The sequence below is a fragment of the Macrobrachium nipponense genome, chromosome 13 (genome assembly GCF_015104395.2).
Source record: "Macrobrachium nipponense isolate FS-2020 chromosome 13, ASM1510439v2, whole genome shotgun sequence".
NCBI lineage: Eukaryota > Metazoa > Arthropoda > Malacostraca > Decapoda > Palaemonidae > Macrobrachium > Macrobrachium nipponense.
This window is the reverse complement of record NC_087206.1, coordinates 74593051-74613050: the sequence shown is the minus strand read 5'-3', so window position 1 is coordinate 74613050 and position 20000 is coordinate 74593051.

Sequence of the window (20000 nt, the reverse complement as noted above, 5' to 3'; positions counted from 1 at the left end):
ATGTTGATCCTGAATTGCCAAAGTTTAAATGAAATGTTTCCCTGACTACGTCTGAGAGACGTGTTACATCCGAGGCTTGATGCTCTGGGGTCTCGAATAGACCGGGAAATGTACTTACAACAACAAACGAATCACGTCGGTAACATTGCATAATGTTGTCATGACATTTATCTATTTAAAACTCTCTCTGTATCAGGTACAAATTGAAAATCTCATATGGTGCAGTCACGCTCCGCAATTCGGTTTTATACCTAGAAAGAGTTTTAATTTTAACACAAGAGTTCTAAGAAAAACTTGAAATCGCTCATTGTTGTTAAGACATGCTCTATGATTCTGTCACATGTTGGACAATTAGAGTACGCAACTTGCTTTTTTTGATGTGATAGACTGCTGTAATATGAGGCAAATAATAAAAAATATACAGATTTTGTGAAGAGAGAGAGAGAGAGAGAGAGAGAGAGAGAGAGAGAGAGAGAGAGTGGCGGATTAACCAATAGGCTAATTAGGTTAGGCCTAGGGGCTACCTGGCTCCGAAGTCGTTAGCCTGTACATCAAGAATTGCGCTGCTGAAAACATTATCCACTCTCTCTCTCTCTCTCCTCTCTCTCTCTCTCTCTCTCTCTCTCTCTCTCTTTCAACTCACAAAGTCTGTAATTACTTTTATGATTTGCGTCATATCAAAGCAGTCTCTCACTACGAAATGAAAACAGTTGTTCACTCTAATTGTCCAACTTGTGACAGAATCGTAGAGCATACCTTAACAGAAAAGAAAGCTCTCGAGTTTTTCTAAGAACTTTGTTTTAAAATCATTTCTAGGTATAAAATCGAGATATATATATATATATATATATATATATATATATATATATATATATATGTAAAATATACATACACACAAACATATATATATATATATATTATATGATATATATATATATATATATATATATATATATATATATATATATATAAAGTATAAATGGCCCAATTCTGTGGACTTTTTCTTCCACTGCTTGAAAGTCCACCGGAATATATACCTTGGATTTAAAACAGCGTTTTAATGGGTCTTTTGTACTTGATACGTATCCTTTTTTAAAAAGAACAGAAGAATTGATTTACACACATATATACGTATATAAAATGGACCCCAGAAAGTTTTTAATCCGCACTGGAGATGGAGATAATTAACAAGAAGGATATACACTGTTAGGAAATGAGACACAAACAGGTAAACATACAGAAAACCGAACAGAACAGACTTAGTAACATTTACCAATAGGAAGGGAATCTGACTGGAATGGATGAATCGATTAGAGCTTCAATCCAAGTTCATTCGATCTTTTCCGTCCCATGAATCGATTCCCACTCTAACATCCAACCACTTAATAACTGCAAAAAGGAAAGAGTTGACTTTAGCCGTTGTAAATAGAGAGAGGAGAGAGAGAGAGACGAGAGAGAGAGAGAGAGAGAGATAACCCCCAGACAAAGGATTGAATGATCTCTTCTCCTCGGACCGCTAGATAAGACTATAGTCGGTTCATTTAATGTGAAAAGGGCTCCTCACCCCCAAGAATGTACCTTAAGTGAACCGACTATAGTAGATGAGGCACCAGCGTTCGATAACGTTTTCGTGAACTACAAGTGTAACGGCTCAAGTTACATCTCACCATTGGAGTAGGGAGATATATATATATATATATATATACTATATTATATATATATATATATATATATATATATATATATATATGTATATATATTGTATGTATATATATATGCATTATATATATATGTATATATATATATATATATATATATATATATATATATATATATATATATATTCAATTACAGTAGATGCCCGTTACTTCATTAAATAAGTGAATACCACACGAAAATGATGGGCAGAAAACGCTTGGCATTGAGTTCTGCTTACCATTTTCCTGTGGTATTCTCTTGATTATATATATATATATATATATATATATATATATATATATATATATATATGTGTGTGTGTGTGTGTGTGTGTGTGTGTGTGTGTGTGTGTGTGTGTAATGACTGACTTATTATAAATATATAAGAGTGAATATGAACATTCTTTAGAAGTAATGCATGTAAACATGAATCAGGCCAGAGGCCAAGGAGGTATTGCATGAAAGACTGTCCGAAATCCAAGAGTGTGAGAACCTTCCATCAACAATACCTTCCCTGGGAACCACTTTGGCTCTCACGAGAACGAGAAGGCGTACATGTCTTAACCTTAATAAGTATGTTAGTTCATATGATTGTATCTTTGATTAGGTTTGCTCGCCTATGATTTGTAAACGTATTGTAACTCAGACTTCCTCTACTCCTCTTAGTTCAAACATCTATTCAGAAACCTCTCTGCATTCTTACCAAGATGTAATCTGGAAATATAGTATATTTTGGATACTTTGTTTCCACTACTTACCCTCTACCCATGATGGAAGTAAATGAATATCAAGTTAAGAGAATATCTTCAACAGTTCAATGGAGACATAACTGAGAAGGAGAGAGAAAATACCAACTGAAGTATGCTAATGCGAACCCAAAGGACAACACTGTGGCTCATTTGTAAATACGACGGAATCACTAACATATATATATATATGTGTGTTACGTCGATAGCTCAAACCGCTTATTTATAGACATAAGATAAGAAATAAAACCAATTGGGACTCCCTCTGGTAACATATTGTTAAGAGATTGCGTGATCTACTATAGTAGATTCACTCCAGCCGTGCATCTGAACGTCTCTCGAGAGAGTTCACATAGGCAGGATGTCTGTTCGACCTCTCCAAAAAGACGTATCCCTCAGGAGACATGGAACATACATCCCGCCTATGGGAACACTCGAGAGAGACTGAGATTTTCCAGCCTTGTTATTGGCTTATCAACAGCCAGTCAGGAGCATCGTAAGGGACGGGCCTAGACATTTGATGCACGTGTGATGTGAATCTACTATAGAACCTAACTTTTTTTGAATTGACTCCCAAGCGGAATCTCGCATTTAACTGATGACTGTATATAATTTGTATTTCGTTCTGTACTTCCTAAATATTTTTTTTTTACTTCAACTCACTTTTTTGTAAGCTGACAATAGCGCGACAATATAAACAAGTAAAAAATACGCCGAATTGGCGAATTCGAGTTTTCTGTATATAAGATCAAGGCCACCGAATATAGATATATCTGTGGTCCCTGTATAATGCTGTATAAGTCACTGCCCATGAAACTTTAACCACGGCCACGTGGTGGTCTGTGTCCTACATCGTTGTCACTCACGATTATGGCTAAATTTAGCCTAGAATAAAATAAACACTACGGAGGCTAGATGGCTGGGAATTTATATGCTGATCATCCACCCTCCAATCATCTAACAAACCAAACTGAAGCCCTCTAGCCTCTGTAGTGTTTATTTTATTTAAGGGTAAAATTAGCCATAATCGTGCGTCTGACGATATAGGACAGGCCACCACCTGGCCGTGGTTAAAGTTTACTGAGGCTAAAGGGCTGGAAATTGATATGTTGAACATCCACCCTCCAAACATCTAACATACCAAATTGAAGCCCCTCTAGCCTCAGTAATTTCTAAGAAAAATTGGGGGGCGGACAGGAAAAAGTCCGGACGGACAGACAAAGCAAAACCGGCACAGTAGTTTTCTTTTGCAGAAAACTAAAAAAGAAACCTTCTCGGAAATGTCGTTTCAAGAGTGCATGATCTGCTTTAAGAATTCTCCCGGGACGTTGTTGTAAATGCAAAAGCCTCCCACGCCTGGATAATTTTCATTGAGGGGGAGGGGGGAGGGTTTCTCTTAACTCTTGTTCTTAGAAAGAAGAACGTGTGTATGTTTATGTCTATATATATATATATATAATATATATATATATAGATATATATATATATATAAAAATATATAAATATATATAAAGGCATAAGCCACGAAGGAAAGTGAAACACTGGAGTAGCTGCAAGATCTCTCAATTCAACGTCCTTTACTTAGCAGACTCTGACTAAGTAAAGGACATTGAGTCGAAAGATCTTGCAGCAACTCCAGTGTTTGCACTTTCCTTCGTGGCTTATACCTTTGTTTATGCATTTATCACGTTCCAAACTTTCGAGATTCAATTACACACACACCACACACACACACACATATATATATATATATATATGTGTGTGTGTGTGTGTGTGTGTGTGTGTGTGTGTGTGTGTGTGTGTGTGCGTGTGTGTGTAACTGAATCATGAAAGTTTGGAACGTGATAAATGCACAAACAAAGGTATAAGCCACGGAGGTAAGTGAAACACTGTAGTAGCTACAAGATCTTTCGACTCAATTTATCACGTTCCAAAACTTTCGTGATTCAGTTACACACACACACACACACACACACACACACACACATATATTATATATATATATATATATATAGATATATGTGTGTGTGTGTGTGTGTGTGTGTAACTGAATCACGAAAGTTTGGAACGTGATAAATGCATAAACAAAGGTATAAGCCACGGAGGAAAGTGAAACACTGGAGTAGATGCAAGATCTTTCGACTCAATGTCCTTTACTTAGTCAGAGTCTGCTAAGTAAAGGACGTTGAATTGAGAGATCTTGCAGTTACTCAAGTAGCTGTAATATATATATATATATATTATATATATATATATATATATATATATATATATATATAATATATATATATTATATTACAAGAGCAAACCAAAGTATAGAGGATATTCTAACAAGTAAGAAAAAGAAATGGACGTGGGCAGGACATACAATGAGAATGTCAGTTAGTTATCTGACATTCTCATTGGGTCTCTATTAGGGACCCATTCTGTTATTCTTTTCGTCCATCTATACTTATAATTATAGATGGACGAAAAAAATAACAGAATGGGTCCCTTACAGAGATTGCAAACGAAGCAGGGGAAGGAAGAGAAGACGATGGATTGACGAGCTAAGAAAATTTGCGGGTATAGAATGGAATAGAAAGAACATAAACAGAGAGAAGTGGAAGGACATGTCTGAGGCCTTTGTCCTGCAGTGGACTATATATAAGTAAATTCTTTGCATAGCAATAACTCTCTCTCTCTCTCTCTCTCTCTCTCTCTCTCTCAAAGGTTAACCTCCATGAAATTTGACAACAAATGTATACTAGACAAAACAGTCCAAAACACAAATTGACATCTTAAAACAATGTCGTCCTTTATCCACAAACCACCAATGAATCACAAACAAAGAATCTTTAAACCAGTTGAAATATGTATATATAGGCTACCCGCGCGATTTCCTTCGACTTTCAGGAGGTAAATACTTAGTGATGAAAGTTCTCGAAGTTAAAAATGGGCGTTCATCAACTTCAAGTCATCATAAATAACATTAGGAAGCACCATAATTACGTCATACATTGAAACTTTGCAGCGATAAGGTTCATCAATTGTATCATAACCAGGCGATTTATCTGCACTGCCTGCAGTCATTTAACCCTTAATGGACTGGTAGCCTCTCAGGAGTAGTAATAACATTTTTGGGGTGGTGGACGGATTGATCTTGTAGATAATCAATATTAATTATAGCGTTATCTTTCACACTCGGAAGTTGCGGATTAAAACTGTGAAAAATGGAAGTTTCTCACCGGCGAGTTTACAATACTCGGGGAGTAAGCCTACAAACTACTTTGTCGTCGTTGTTGGTGGTGGTGGTGGGGGGTAGGAAAGCCCTAAGGAAAAGCCCAAAAAGGTCTGAAAAAGGTGTTTCAAGTTGAGTTAAAGATACAGGAATTTTAGAATAGGATATTTATGATATATTTATTAGAATGAAAATGTCAAAAGTATAGATAATGTGAATATTAACCAGTACAGAACAATTATTTCTAAATAGAATATAGCATCTTTATTTTAATTTTCGTTGGTGAAACAACGCTTTATTTGACCGTAGATTTTAGCACGCTCCCAAATTAAGCTGGAGGTCGGATCACGCCGAGTACATTTTCCTAGGAGGTGCGATCTATAGTCGCTATTAGACGACAGAGAAACGTTTTCGATAAAAAACTTTCAAAGTGGAACTTCAAAGGCTTAGTAAGTTGACATCTCGAACGAGCGATCTCCTTTCGGACCGAAGAGCTTTTTGGCTCCAAGAAATAAGAAACACGAATGAAACAAAGAAATAATAAAACAACCCTCTCAACTTACCTACTTTTCATGCCAATGCCTGATAAAAACCGGAGATTGGCAGCACCTTTCTAAGTCACGCTCTGCAGGAGGAAAATCAATGTAATTACACTTTGGTGGTCCCTTATTGTAATTTACGAAGAAAGACTTGCACTTACCAAGAATAATTTATATTAAATTACATTGTGAACTATGTTCATTTCAGTATGACGAATTTCACACTTAGGGAAATGACTCTTCCAGATAATTGTGAAAGGAATCTCTCTCTCTCTCTCTCTCTCTCTCTCTCTCTCTCTCTCTCTCTCTCTCTCTCTCTCTCTCTCTCTCTCTCTCTCTCAAATTTTTTAATCTCTGAAATTATAGACGTCAATGGAGATATACAAATAACAAATGTGTTAAGAACATGTTTCTCTCACAAATTAAAACAATTTATATACATACATATATATATATATATACTATATATATATATATATATATATATATATATAATATATATATATATATATATATATATATATATATATATATATATATATATATATATATATGTGTGTGTGTGTGTGTGTGTGTGTGTGTGTGTGTGTGTGTGTGTGTGTGTGTGTGTGTGTGTGCTAACCTGAATTATCATAATTACCAGCCTAATATCAACAATGGGAAGTCGTGTAAAAGACTTTCAGACGGCAAATAAGGGTAATTGGAGAGTCAAGGAAGAATAATTGAGAATAATTAATCGTGAAATCATTTTCCATCTGGACTGTCATGAAGATCGACAGCATAACAAACCCCGTGGGAGGTTAGTGCCGTCAGTGAACCTCATGCGGTGCACTGTGGGCATTACTGAAGATTCTTTGCAGCGTGCCTTCGACCCCTAGCTGCAACCACTTTCCTTTTACTGTACCTCCTTTCATATTCTCTGTCTTCCATCTTACTTTCCTTAACCCTCTCCTAACAGTTGACTCATAGTGCAACTGCTTTGAGGTTTTCCTCCTTTTACACTGGTCAAACCTGTCACAGTTAATTTCCATTTCAGCTCTGAATTACCTCATAGGTCCCAGTGCTTGGGCTTTGGCGTAAGTTCTATATTCAACTCTATATATTCAACTCAACAGCATAACAAAGGACAAAGCTCTTTCATCTAACACACTTTTGTATCTCCTATGTACAAAATCTGATTAATTATACTTTAAAGTAATTAGGGCCAACGAATTTTACACTGAACACGATTATACAGTAAGTGTGTGTATAGCGGTTATATATAGTATATATATATATATATATATATAATAATTAATATATATATTATTATATAATAATATAATATATAATATATATATATATAATGTATATATATATATATATATGTATAATATATATACATATATATATTATAATTATATATTATATATATATATATATATATATATATATATATATATTGATAGTGTTTTGCGTTCGTGATTGCCATGATTGAAACAGAAAATAAACCAGGTTACCCAAATTACTGGGACAAAATGACATTCTTTCGTTTCTCATACAGGAATTGGGGTCATCATGAAAATAATTTTCATCAAACGCAGTTCAAGGAAAAAAGCGAGACTATTTTCAACGGATTAAATTTGAATGGAATTACATTGAATCGAATCAAATCTTTTATCCCAGCTACGAGCCATATACGTTAGATAAATAATCTTCATATATTTACAGAAGACCTCACAGAGAATGTTGCATAAATATTCATACCTTTTTAAAACATAATTTAGCGTCTATTAAAAAAACTTCCGTTGTGATCATGATAAGTTTACATAACATAAACTAATAAACTGGAATTTTATTCATTGTTTTTTGTTGTTATGTTTGTAGTATTGATATATGTATATATATATATATATATATATATATATATATATATATATATATATATCTAGTATATATATAGATATATATAGATTATATATATTGTTACGTATTAGCTCGGCCTTGAGAGAGACTGATACGTAAACATAAATAATTGAGGGATTTCAAGGTGGAATTAATTGAACTTACCGTAAAACGGATAGTTAGTGATAATTTCTTTAGAGGAAAAGGTAGGTCACCAGAGACTCAGCTAAATACTTTACAGCTATTTATTTACAAAGAGGCTCGTACTGGCCTGAGAAAAGTGAATGCAGCGTCCACAAAGCGTTGGGACTTATAATCTCTCACAAATGGATAGCTGGCTAAAATGTGATTTGATGAAAGCTGGTCTCATAAACTTGGGTAATGCAACACTTGCGGGCAGAGAGACGTGACACGTGGCTCAGGGAATCTGGAAAAGAATCCCAGATTAGACAAGATAAAAGAAAAAAGGATTTCTTTTTATCAGTTACTATTAGTATTTCGTTCTCTAACACTGGGGAAAAGGAACTCTATTGTTTCACTGAGGTATGCAATGACTTCATTCGTCTGGGACGATCACACAAGGGGAAGCATGCGGCCATGAGGCAGTGAAAGGGAACAAAAGGATGAGTTCTTTTTGGGTTGGAAATTGAATTGGGAAAATGGGGATCAAATAGATAATAGGAGGTAAGGGACTGGCAATATGCTGTTTCACAAGACGTACCTGGATGTCGTGTTCAGTGGATCTTTGTAGAAAAACGTGGCCTGGCTTTGTCTTAGGACTGGGTCTATTGGCGCGCCACTGACGCCCTGGGTAGGCCTACAAGGAAGGCAGGTGGTCGGACATCCGTCCGAAGGTCGCGTCTGGAGACGACTCGGGCCGAATCCAGGTGTTTTCCATGGGTGTTGGGGTCGACACGAACGCAAAACACTACAGAGACCACAATTCACTTAATGATTGATCGTGTATAGTATATATATCATATATATATATATATATATATATATATATATATATATATATATATACATATATATATAATTGTCAGAGTAAATGAATACCATGCAAACAGAAGAATACAAACATAAAAGAAAGAACAATCTCGAGTGACAGTTCCCCTGAAGATCCAGAATTTGTAGGCCTATAAAAACAGCCCACACTATACAAATGTATCTTATATAAATTACAGATCGAGATTTATACTCAGACGCCTCCGAGGGCCTTATTACTTGAGAGAGAGAGAGAGAGTACGAGAGAGAGAGAGAGAGAGAGAGAGAGAATAGCGAGTGTGTGAGTTGTAGAAACGGAGGCAAAACACTGAGGAAGATTAAGGATTCTTGTGATTCCTTGTTAAAGTGTTTTCTTTCCTCCTCATTCGCAGTCACTTCGTTTCGGTCACCCATCCATTTTTTGTCCTGACTCATTTCTTTTCCTTGACGGTTGGGTCTGGGGAACGATGGGGTATGGATTTTTTCTTTTTTTTTCCTGTTAGTTCAAAAGGTAACAGAACTTACTTGTTTCATTGAATGAAATATAAACAGGTCTCATTTTAAAAAAGGCAGACAAATTTTGTTTTCCAATATACATATATATATATATATATATATATATATATATATATATATATATATTATATATGTATATATATATATATATTATTATTATTATTATTATTATTATTATTATTACTATTACGTTTATTGACCCCTCGTCTACCCAGCATTCAGTTAAATTATTCAATTGTTAGAAGAGCAGCCATTTTTCTCCTAATCAGTTGACTTTAGGAGGGAAACACAAGGCAGGACAGAGATCAGAATTTCCGTTAGTAGTGGGGTGGGGGAGAAAATAAGCCAATAAGCCGTTAACTTAGGCCTAGGGTTTAGAGTAAGAAAGGCAGGTCACAGGATTAGATAGGCTTCAATGTGGGCTTTAGGAATTCCTAGCATAAGACCTCTTTTCCCCAAAAATTCTCTGGTTGTGTTTTCGCATCTTTCAGACAATGCCGGAGGCTGTAGGCGCATCTCAGGCCATTCGAAAACACCCAGCCTCTGTCTCAGTCCACGCTAGTAGCTCCTGTAGGACAGACATGTCCTCTCCCTGACTGGAAGTCAGCCTTTGTCTTGACACACTGGTTGGAGCCCCCTTCATACATCACGACACATGTTCAAGCCTCTAAGGATCAAAGGTATGTCTTGAAAGTGCAAAATCCAACCAGCTCCATTCTTCCAAGACGAATCTTGTTATTTCCATTTCAAATCCCCCTTGTATCACTTCTCTACTGAAATTTCTTTGTCACTATTGGGGAACAGGTTACCCCTGTGACCTGTTCAAGATTAAGTCTTCATTGAATATTTCATTTAAACACTAGAGTTCCTCCCCCAGTGTGTTAGATAAAAGTGAATAACTGTAAAATTGTGCAAGAAGTCTTTATCTTATGTGGTGTTAATCTGCGAACACATTTTTCCAGATTTGCTGAGTCACGTGTCATGTCTCCTCGCTCGCAAGTGCTTCCTTAACACAAGATACCTATGATCAATTTTGGAAACCAGCATTGGAGTAAATTTGATTTTAGCCAGCTCTCCCTTGTTGTGAGAGATAGGAATGGTCCACATGCAGCCAAGTTGCCTTGCCTTACCCCCGGCCTCTTGTAAATAAATGATGTAAATTAATTAGCTGGTTTTCAATGGCGACCTTCTAGAGTAAACTAACCAAATCAATCCTTTTATTAATTACCTAAGGTAAGTCAGAAGCCCTCTATTTTCCATTTTTTCCCACTAATATTTTTCCTTTATGTATTTGGGATCACAAGGCCAACCCAAAACGTAAGAATATATATATATATATATATATATATATATATATATATATATATATATATATATATGACGTATATTTAAGCGAATACCACAGGAAAATGATAGACAGAAAGCTAAAAGGGGTTCCTTGACGAGGTCTTACTAAAGACGAAAGCGCTTGGATTTCTCCCTATCACTTTCCTGTGGTATTCGCTTATTTAATGAAGTCACGCGCATCTATTGTTGATATATATATATATATATATATATATATATATATATATAGATATATATATATATATATATATATATATATATATATAATATATATTTTCTCTTCCACTCTTGTACTTGACATTCCAAATGCCACTTCCTCAAATGCTTTTCTGCCAGCGAGTCTGAACGTTCAGAGCCTGGTCGTCAGAAGCGCAGTAGAAAACGTGATGTGGTTTCTTTGATTTTGTGCATGTCAAAAAGTTTACTTAAAAAAAAAAGAAAAAAAAAACGTCGCACGACAGTCTGTGAATGGTTCTAGCATTGGAAATGAGGTACCAAAGATATTGTCTCTCTCTCTCTCTCTCTGTTTGGAATCTTCTTATATTTTGGATGCCTCTCCTCTTTTTATTTTTTTAATGCTGTTACTTTTCTATATAATTTTTCTGTGACTTTTGTCATGCGTCCTTGGTGCTCGCCTTCCAAATACTCTTTTGGTACAAGTTCGGTCGAGATTTGATAGGAACCACATCCTTTCTCATGACAGACATTCAGTGCACAAGAGCTGAATGTGGAGAAAACATTCTTGTAGCGTTGTCAAAAGACAAAGTACAAGTATGAAAATCTACATTTATATATTTTTTTTATTGAGTGAGAGGTTATGGAAATCAAAAGTACACATGAGGGCAAAATAAGTTGCGAATATCATATGTATTACACTTTATGGGTTTTGTGCAAGGATCTGGGGAAGAGAGAGAGAGAGAGAGAGAGAGAGAGAGAGAGAGAGAGAGAGAGAGAGAGAGAGAGAGAGAGAGAGAGAGAAATAAATTACGAATATCATATTTACAAGACGTATTACACTTCATGGGTTTTGTGCAAGGACCTGGGGAGGAGAGAGAGAGAGAGAGAGAGAGAGAGAGAGAGAGAGAGAGAGAGAGAGAGAGAGAGAATGTGTATGTGTAAAATAGGGACAGTATATTTGCTTACGTAAATTTCTTTTTCTAAAAAGCTTGATACTAAACTGCTCAAAATGGAAAATAAAGTCATTACCCGACAAATATAAAGACAAGGGTGTATTCTACTTGACAATTAACGCAGGTGTCGCGAAATAAAGCAGCATAAGCAGCATTGTGGGTAATTAAATGACTCTATGGCAAAGGGGAACCGACAGTAAGTTGTTACTTCACGACCTGTAACTGCTTCAAAAGGCCACGTATACTATGAAGGTGGGGAGGGAAACTGAGACCTTCTAACACCTTCTACCTTCATTTGGAAGCTACTGACTTAACACTCTTGATTAACCTGACGCAAATTATACACCTAAGAAGGTTATGTCCCATTTTATTTTGCAGTCGAATAATTGTGTGTGTGTATATAATATATATATATATATATATATATATATATATATATAGATATATATATATATATATATATATATATATATATATATATATATATATATATATATATATATATATATAGATATATATATATATATATATATATATATATATAGATACTGATGATCTATCGCTAGAGCTGTGATGTTCAAATTTGTGACCGAGTTGGAAAAACTTGATGGAGCGGTTTTGTGTTTCTACACCACGTCAAGGTAAAGTAATAATTATCGTTTATTTATAAATTACACTCTTTTATGATGTCAGACTAAAAGTAGTTTTGATATAAAAATGCCTTTTCATTTTACCATTTCACCTTTCTAAATTGCTAAATTGATCTAATACTGACGCTAATGTTTGAACGATGTACCGATGAATGTATAATCAAGAATTCGCTGGGACAAAGGAAAAGGACATAACTTGAAAAATGTTCGTGGAATATTTGTCAAGATCTCGAAATAACACCTTCAAAGCCAATCAGATTTAATTACCGAACTTAGGGTAAAGACTTTAGTTTATTTGAACGTGCTAACTACAGCAATCCCGTTTTCTATTGGAAGGATGCAATGGTGATCACGGACTGTCAAGATTCTGTTAAACGAAACCTTGAATCTCGTAGCATGAATTAAGTCTTTAAATTTTTATAAGGTAGAAAATTACTGTTAGAACCTATATGTAATCTTTAATCCCTCGTGATGACTGGACTTAAACTCAATAAAGAAATGTATTGCTAAGATAAAAACTTTTTTTTTTTCTAGATTCAAGACCCCATTACCTTTTTATCTTTTTTCCTTACCGTGATAGTAAAAACGTAGGTGAATGAATCTTGCTGTCTGGGTTGTGAAGAGTTTTTTCTTTTAATAATAAAAAAATAGGATTATAATCGAGCGAGCAATGCGAAGAAAATAGGGCATTATTATTGTTATTATTATTGTTTTTTTTTTTTTTTTTTTTTTTTTTTTTTTTTTTTTTTTTGAGATTCAAGTTGAGGTATCATCATGCTAATTACGCTGTTCTGTAAGACAAGCTACCTTTATTTTGTTAGGAGGAGAAAATGTTTTTTTTTTTTTTTCTTTTTTCGTTTTTTTTAGTAGTAGAGGATTTAATATCATAATGACGTCCATCAATTTGCTGCAAAAAAGCATATAGTTTTTTGAATCCCTTCTTTGTGGTTTACGAGAGAAATAACAAGGTGTGAACAGATAAGGTAGTTTTACCGTTTTTAATCATAATGAAAAATGAATAATAATAGGAAGAATCTCTCTGCAAACCCATTCAAAATTAGTGTAAGACACTTTAAAATCAATAAGCTATATTTCATTTGAAATAATTATTCCGTAACTGTTCAATATGCACATTATTTATTTTTTTTACATTTCCACTTTAATAAATAAACCATGAATATCCTATCCTAAAACTCCTGCATCTTTAACTCAAGGCGAAACTCCTTTTTCAGACGTTTTTAGGGTTTTTCCCAGACATTTCCTACCCCCAAACAAGAACAAGAACAACAGCAACAACAAAGAAGTCTGTAGGCAGAATCCTCGAGTAATATTGGAGGTTGTACTATTCACTTTTAGTTCGCTTCTCCATCAGAAACGAGAGTTATTGGAATAAGTTTAGTAAATAATATCCTTTGGAATTACCTGGTGAGGTTTTAAAACAAACAGCAAGTTATCCAGCTCTCTATAAAAGGTCTTAAATGTTGTATAGAAGGAATAGTAGGTCTCATTCAAACTTGTGAATATGATGTGACGTTGAACGTTTAAATAATGCTTTTAAAACAACGCCATCGCGATAACAGAAGACATAATTTAATTCTAAGGTTATGTAATTTATTACGAAGAATAACATTTCCGCAACGCAGGAATCTTAATTGAACTAATGTTACCCCTACTGGGAGAACCACTACTAAACAAACTGTTTAATTGTTTACCTTTAAAAAGTAGAATAATTCTTACCAAAAGAAAACGAAACGGACAAAGAACAGGCACGAAGAAATATTGAATTTCCGCTATGCACAAAAAAGCAAAAACAAACGAGAGAAAAACAAAAGCAACGCCAGAAAAATAAAAAAAATCAAACGGACGAAAACAAATCAGCGCATAACAATCATTTCATTCATCAAATTCTGTTTTACAAATTCATAACCGGTTCGCTTTCATCCTTGGACCGTTGCACAATGGGACTTCGTTCATTCCACCAAAATGTTCTTTTTTTTCTTTTTTTGTAGACAATAGAGAAAACACTTTTCAAAACCATTCCAGAGCAAACGGAAGAGATGTTGTTTATCTTGATACACATTCAACATTCCCTTTTGTGCCTGTTGAAGTGGGACACACATGCATAGGCTCTCTAAAAATAATGTATCTCATATATATATATATATATATATATATATATATATATATATATACTAATATCTCATATAGATATATATATATATAGATATATATATGAATAATTATTACATCACCGTGATTCATATAAATTATCCGAGCTACAAATGTTCTTTAATATCTAATTCGCTCTACCACGGAATTAATATATTTTCATGCATGTAAACCGAAGGGGAATTTTTTAGTTGATAATAATTTCGTCCTCTCGTGGGTTCGAACCACCGCCCAGCGGACAGAGACGAAATGTGTCTGCTGTGACAGCGGGAAAGTAAGTGGCAGTCACTGGTCTAGTCTCTCTCTCTCTCTCTCTCTCTCTCTCTCGCTCTCTCTCTCTCTCTCTCTTCGTTCGTCTGTCAACCTGTCTGAAAGGGTTATATTCTTTCATAAAGAATCAATCAATCTAGATTTTTAAAAATAATTTAATTGACAAAGATAGCATACACGCTGAGCAAAGATAATGAAATTCGAATTCGTTATCTAAAGTAAATTTTTAGCGAATTTCTTGTTTCCATTTCTAGAGCGAATATTGCCAAGGTTACGTAACGAAAGCTGTTAACATTTTCTTGGGTGGGTGGGTGGGTGGGGGGGGGGGGTAGGGGGGGGGGTTAGGGGGGCACGAATGAAATCAACTTCCCTCTTATCAGAAACCTCGTAATTGTGTAATCTTGGGAGCAAACCTCATCCAAAAAGGCTTCTATGCTGCAAAAAAAGACGGCCGTCCATTTTAATAGACGTTGGATATATATCTCCAGTGACACTAAACGAGCCATGTTTGGAAGAACAGTAACTGACCTGTATCCTATTCTTGGAAAACGTGTTTATTGATCGGTTACTTTTCTTCATTTGTGACTGAAATTCACAAATGGATAAGAAGCTTTCACGTTTCGGCTTCAACGCCTTTCCTCTATTCTCTCATGAGAGACAGACTAACAAGGAAGACCAACAAACGAAATTAACTGCTAATTAGTAATGAAATAAACGAAGCACATACAAGACATTAAGGCTTGAAACATTTTGATAAAACTGTTATGAGAAACAGACCTAAACCTTGAACTTAATTTCTGTTCGCACATCTGCTTCGTTAGGGGAGTATTCTGAGCAAGTATGAAGTCTTAATCTGACATTATTTATAGCTATGGCCAAGGATAAACTCTGTTTAATAACCCGTGACCTCGAAGGATGACCTTGGTGTGCAGACAATACCATCTATAGTAGATTCACATCAACCGTCCATTTGATGTCTAGGCCAGTTCCTTACGACGCTCCTGATTGGCTGTTGATAAGCCAATCACAGGGCTGGAAACTCCGTCTTTCGAGAGTTCACATAGGCAGGATGTATGTTCCCTCTCTCCTGAAAGACGTATCCCTCAGGCGAGGTGGAACATAGATCCTACCCATGTGAACTCTCGAGAGAGACTGAGTTTCCAGCCCTGTGATTGGCTTATCAATAGCCAATCAGGAGCGTCGTAAGGGACTGGCCTAGACATCAGATGCACGGTTGATGTGAATCTACTATAGTGCCATCTATGCAATGTTGAGTACCCATTCTTCATAGACGATAAATAAGCTCATTAATATATACAGGCTTTGCACAGTCAATTTATCTGTTTTCTGCAAATGAAGTCTTCGGTAATTACAATCACAGACTTTAATGTTCGCAGGGAAATAAGTAAAAAAATGAATAAATAAATAAAACTGAATACATACAAAGCCATGATGTGGGGGGGAGGGTGTTTGAGTGGTTGGACAATAAGATTTAAGAAAGGATGTGCAACGGAGGTAAAGTAAAAGGAGCAAAAGTTTCGTACAGCTAGGGTCAGAAGGGGGGCACTGCGAGTGACCCTTTTCTTGACCACTACTTATACTGGTACATATCCATTTACAGTTTAGGAGACACACGCACACACACACACATATACATATAATGTGTGTTATATATATATATATATATATAAATTATATATATTATATATATACCTATATATATATAATATATAAATATATATTATTATATAATATATATATATAAAATACGAGAATATATAGAATTTCTATAATATACGAATAATTAGCCTATACTCTGAATATGTTTTTTTTTAAATAAAGCTTCTAACTCTACGACAAGTCTAAAAACACAGGGTTTACACTATAAATAAACAAGGAAAACAGACGGCTGACTGGGATTTTACTAAGTCTCATTAATAGCCATAATTGTTTGTTTCAATATCTATTTTTCTCCTAAACATGGCACCTGTAAATAAATAAAAAAAAGCATAATAGATATTAAAATAATTCAGAATGGATGAGCAGCTTTCATCTTTCATTAGGCGTTCCAATTAGTCCGTGACCTTTCGCTGGATTTAAAAAAAATAAATATATATAAATAAATAAATAAATAATGCTCAGTAGTAACATTTTTCACACGCATCGAAATCTGAATAATAAATTCACCCATTTATAATTACGGTTCTCATTTTTCATGGCGAAACGGCGGAGATATAATTCAACGCTTATTTACTTCAGTTTTGCAAATTAATATGAAAACTTTACTTTTGTGATAAGTTTAGGAATATTGATTACATTTCGTGTCAGCATATTATGTAAATACCGGCTGGCTGGTCTTTAAAAAGTATGGTGGCGGGTCGTCGGTGTGTGTGTGCGTGTGTGTGTGTGTTTGCCAGAGAGAAAGAGAGAGAGAGAGAGAGAGAGAGAGAGAGAGAGTTATGTCCTATCCAAGAGCCACAGTATTCGCTCAGAATTCACTACAGTAACACGAAAAATTCTATAAGAAGAAGAAAAAAATCGTTGTCAACGACTTCAAGTGAGTTCAGTGGATAAGCGGATTTCGGGAATAAACTCGGAAGTTTACGTTTGGGTTGTTGCTGCTCATCATTACTCGTCTGTAATGTCTTTGATTGGCTGTTGATAAGCCAATCACAAGGCTGGAAACTCTCAGTCTCTCTCGAGAGTTCACAAAGGCAGGATGTATGTTCCACCTCTCCTGACGGATACTTTTGAAAGACGTACCCCTCAGGAGAGGTGGAATATACATCCTGCCTATGTGAACTTTCGAGAGAGACTGAGTGTTTCCAGCCCTGTGATTGGCTAATCTACAGCCAAACCAGCCAAACAGGAGCGTCGTAAGAGACTGGCCTAAACATCAGATGCACGGTTGATGTGAATCTAATACAGTATATGCATCTCGGGAATTTGTGACCGATCAAATAAAAAAACTATATCTTTGGAACCTCGAAAGCAAAGAGTAGAATAAAATGGTGCTTTCAACTTGTATTGCTTGAGACAACGGGGAACATTTCAGTAATAACGAATAAGGCACAGCAGGACGGGGTACAAAATAACATAAGACTAAGACCGTGGTCACTGCAACATTATAAACTCTGAATCATAGATGGAGGTTTTGGGCTGAAAATTGACTCGATATCAGCCTCATTACAATAGGTCAGTCAGTGGTTCGGGTTACCTTGGCAGTACCTATATCAGTCTCGAGTGACATTTGTCATACAGGGTGTCCATAAAGTCCCAGTACCATTACAAGCAATAAATACTTGTAATGGTACCGGGACTTTATAGACACCCTGTATGAAGAACACTGCATTTATGTGCAAAGGTATTCCACGTGCTGCTGATGAGCCTGTTGTGTAATTGTACGATGCAGGTGATGGGGATTTTCTCAGCTCAGGAGTTGTTAATCCGTGATTTAAGGTTATCATGGAAGCACACTAAATATTTTGAGTTATGAATTCCAGATTCAAAGCTGAATAGTCTAGAAAGTTGTTCTTAACCTTTTTTTATGACCACGCCCCCCTCTAAGAGTTTGTCCTTTCCTCCACGAACTCCCTACTTGCATCTATGAGTATAATTCTCTCCCAGATTTAATGGAAAATAATAATAAAAAAAAATAAAAGAGAGAGAGAGAAAGAGGAAGGGTTTCGAGGGATAGGGAGGGGGGTCAATCATCACAGAACAATAGACTCTAGTAACGTCATAAGGAAAAACTTTTGCATTTTTTCCGTAAGCTTCTATATATCAGTCCCTCAATATTGTTAAGAGAATAATGAATTATAAATAGGAATTTTTCATTTTTTCCAAAGGGCACGTGCCTCCCCTGGAAAGTGATGACCCCCCCCACCACCAACAAGGTTGAGTACCACTGGTCTAAATTGGCACAGATAAAATATACAACGATGATGCGAATATTCATATGCATATACCATAGAAGAGAGAAGAAAGGAAGGTGGGATGCGAAGAACAATTGGAGAAAACTGAGGGCATGGGGGGAGGGGGTTTGGGGGAGGGAGGGCGCCCCAATTATCGCTATGCATCATCGAACTGTCCGGAATAATAGCTGTGAGCGAGGCTTAATGTTACGTTTCCGCTCTCACGGAAACCTCTCTAGGAAAGTCAGGTCAACAGTAATTTATGCCTTCGTGCTTTCAATATGATTCTTGTTGTTGATTTTCGTTGTTGCTGTTGCGGGCAAAACAGCATCATTCTCTGCCTAATGATTTCAAATATTTTTTTTCTTTTTTTTTCAGTTATGAGAGTTGTGCTCTTTCATCTGACGCACGAGAATCCTCCGCCATTAAAATTTTATCAACTTTAATTACGTATTTGCCATGAAATTAGTGGCATTGATTGCCCGGCGTAATGGTGAATGTTCAAAGGCACGAATCCTTCAGTCACTGGGACCTACGCATATTAATACTAAGGCTCAACAATATAAACAGGTAAGGTCCCTTCTAATACTCCATCTTACTTTCCCTTTATGGTACTATATAATATTAGAGGCTTTTGCTTAATACAAATATATCGTTCCCATTAATGTTCCTTTTCTTATTCCTGACGTCTATTTTTCATCCCTCTAGGTATAAACAGAAATATATCTTTCAACAAGGCGTGATCCGACCTCCAGCTTATTCATGGCACATGCTAAACTCTATGGTCAATTGTAGCGTTTTTCCACCAACGAAAATTAAAATAAATACGCTATATTTTATTAGAAATAATTTTTCTGTGCTGTTTAACATGTACACTATTTATTTTTAAAATTTTCATTCGAATATATAAATAAATCATAAATACCCTATC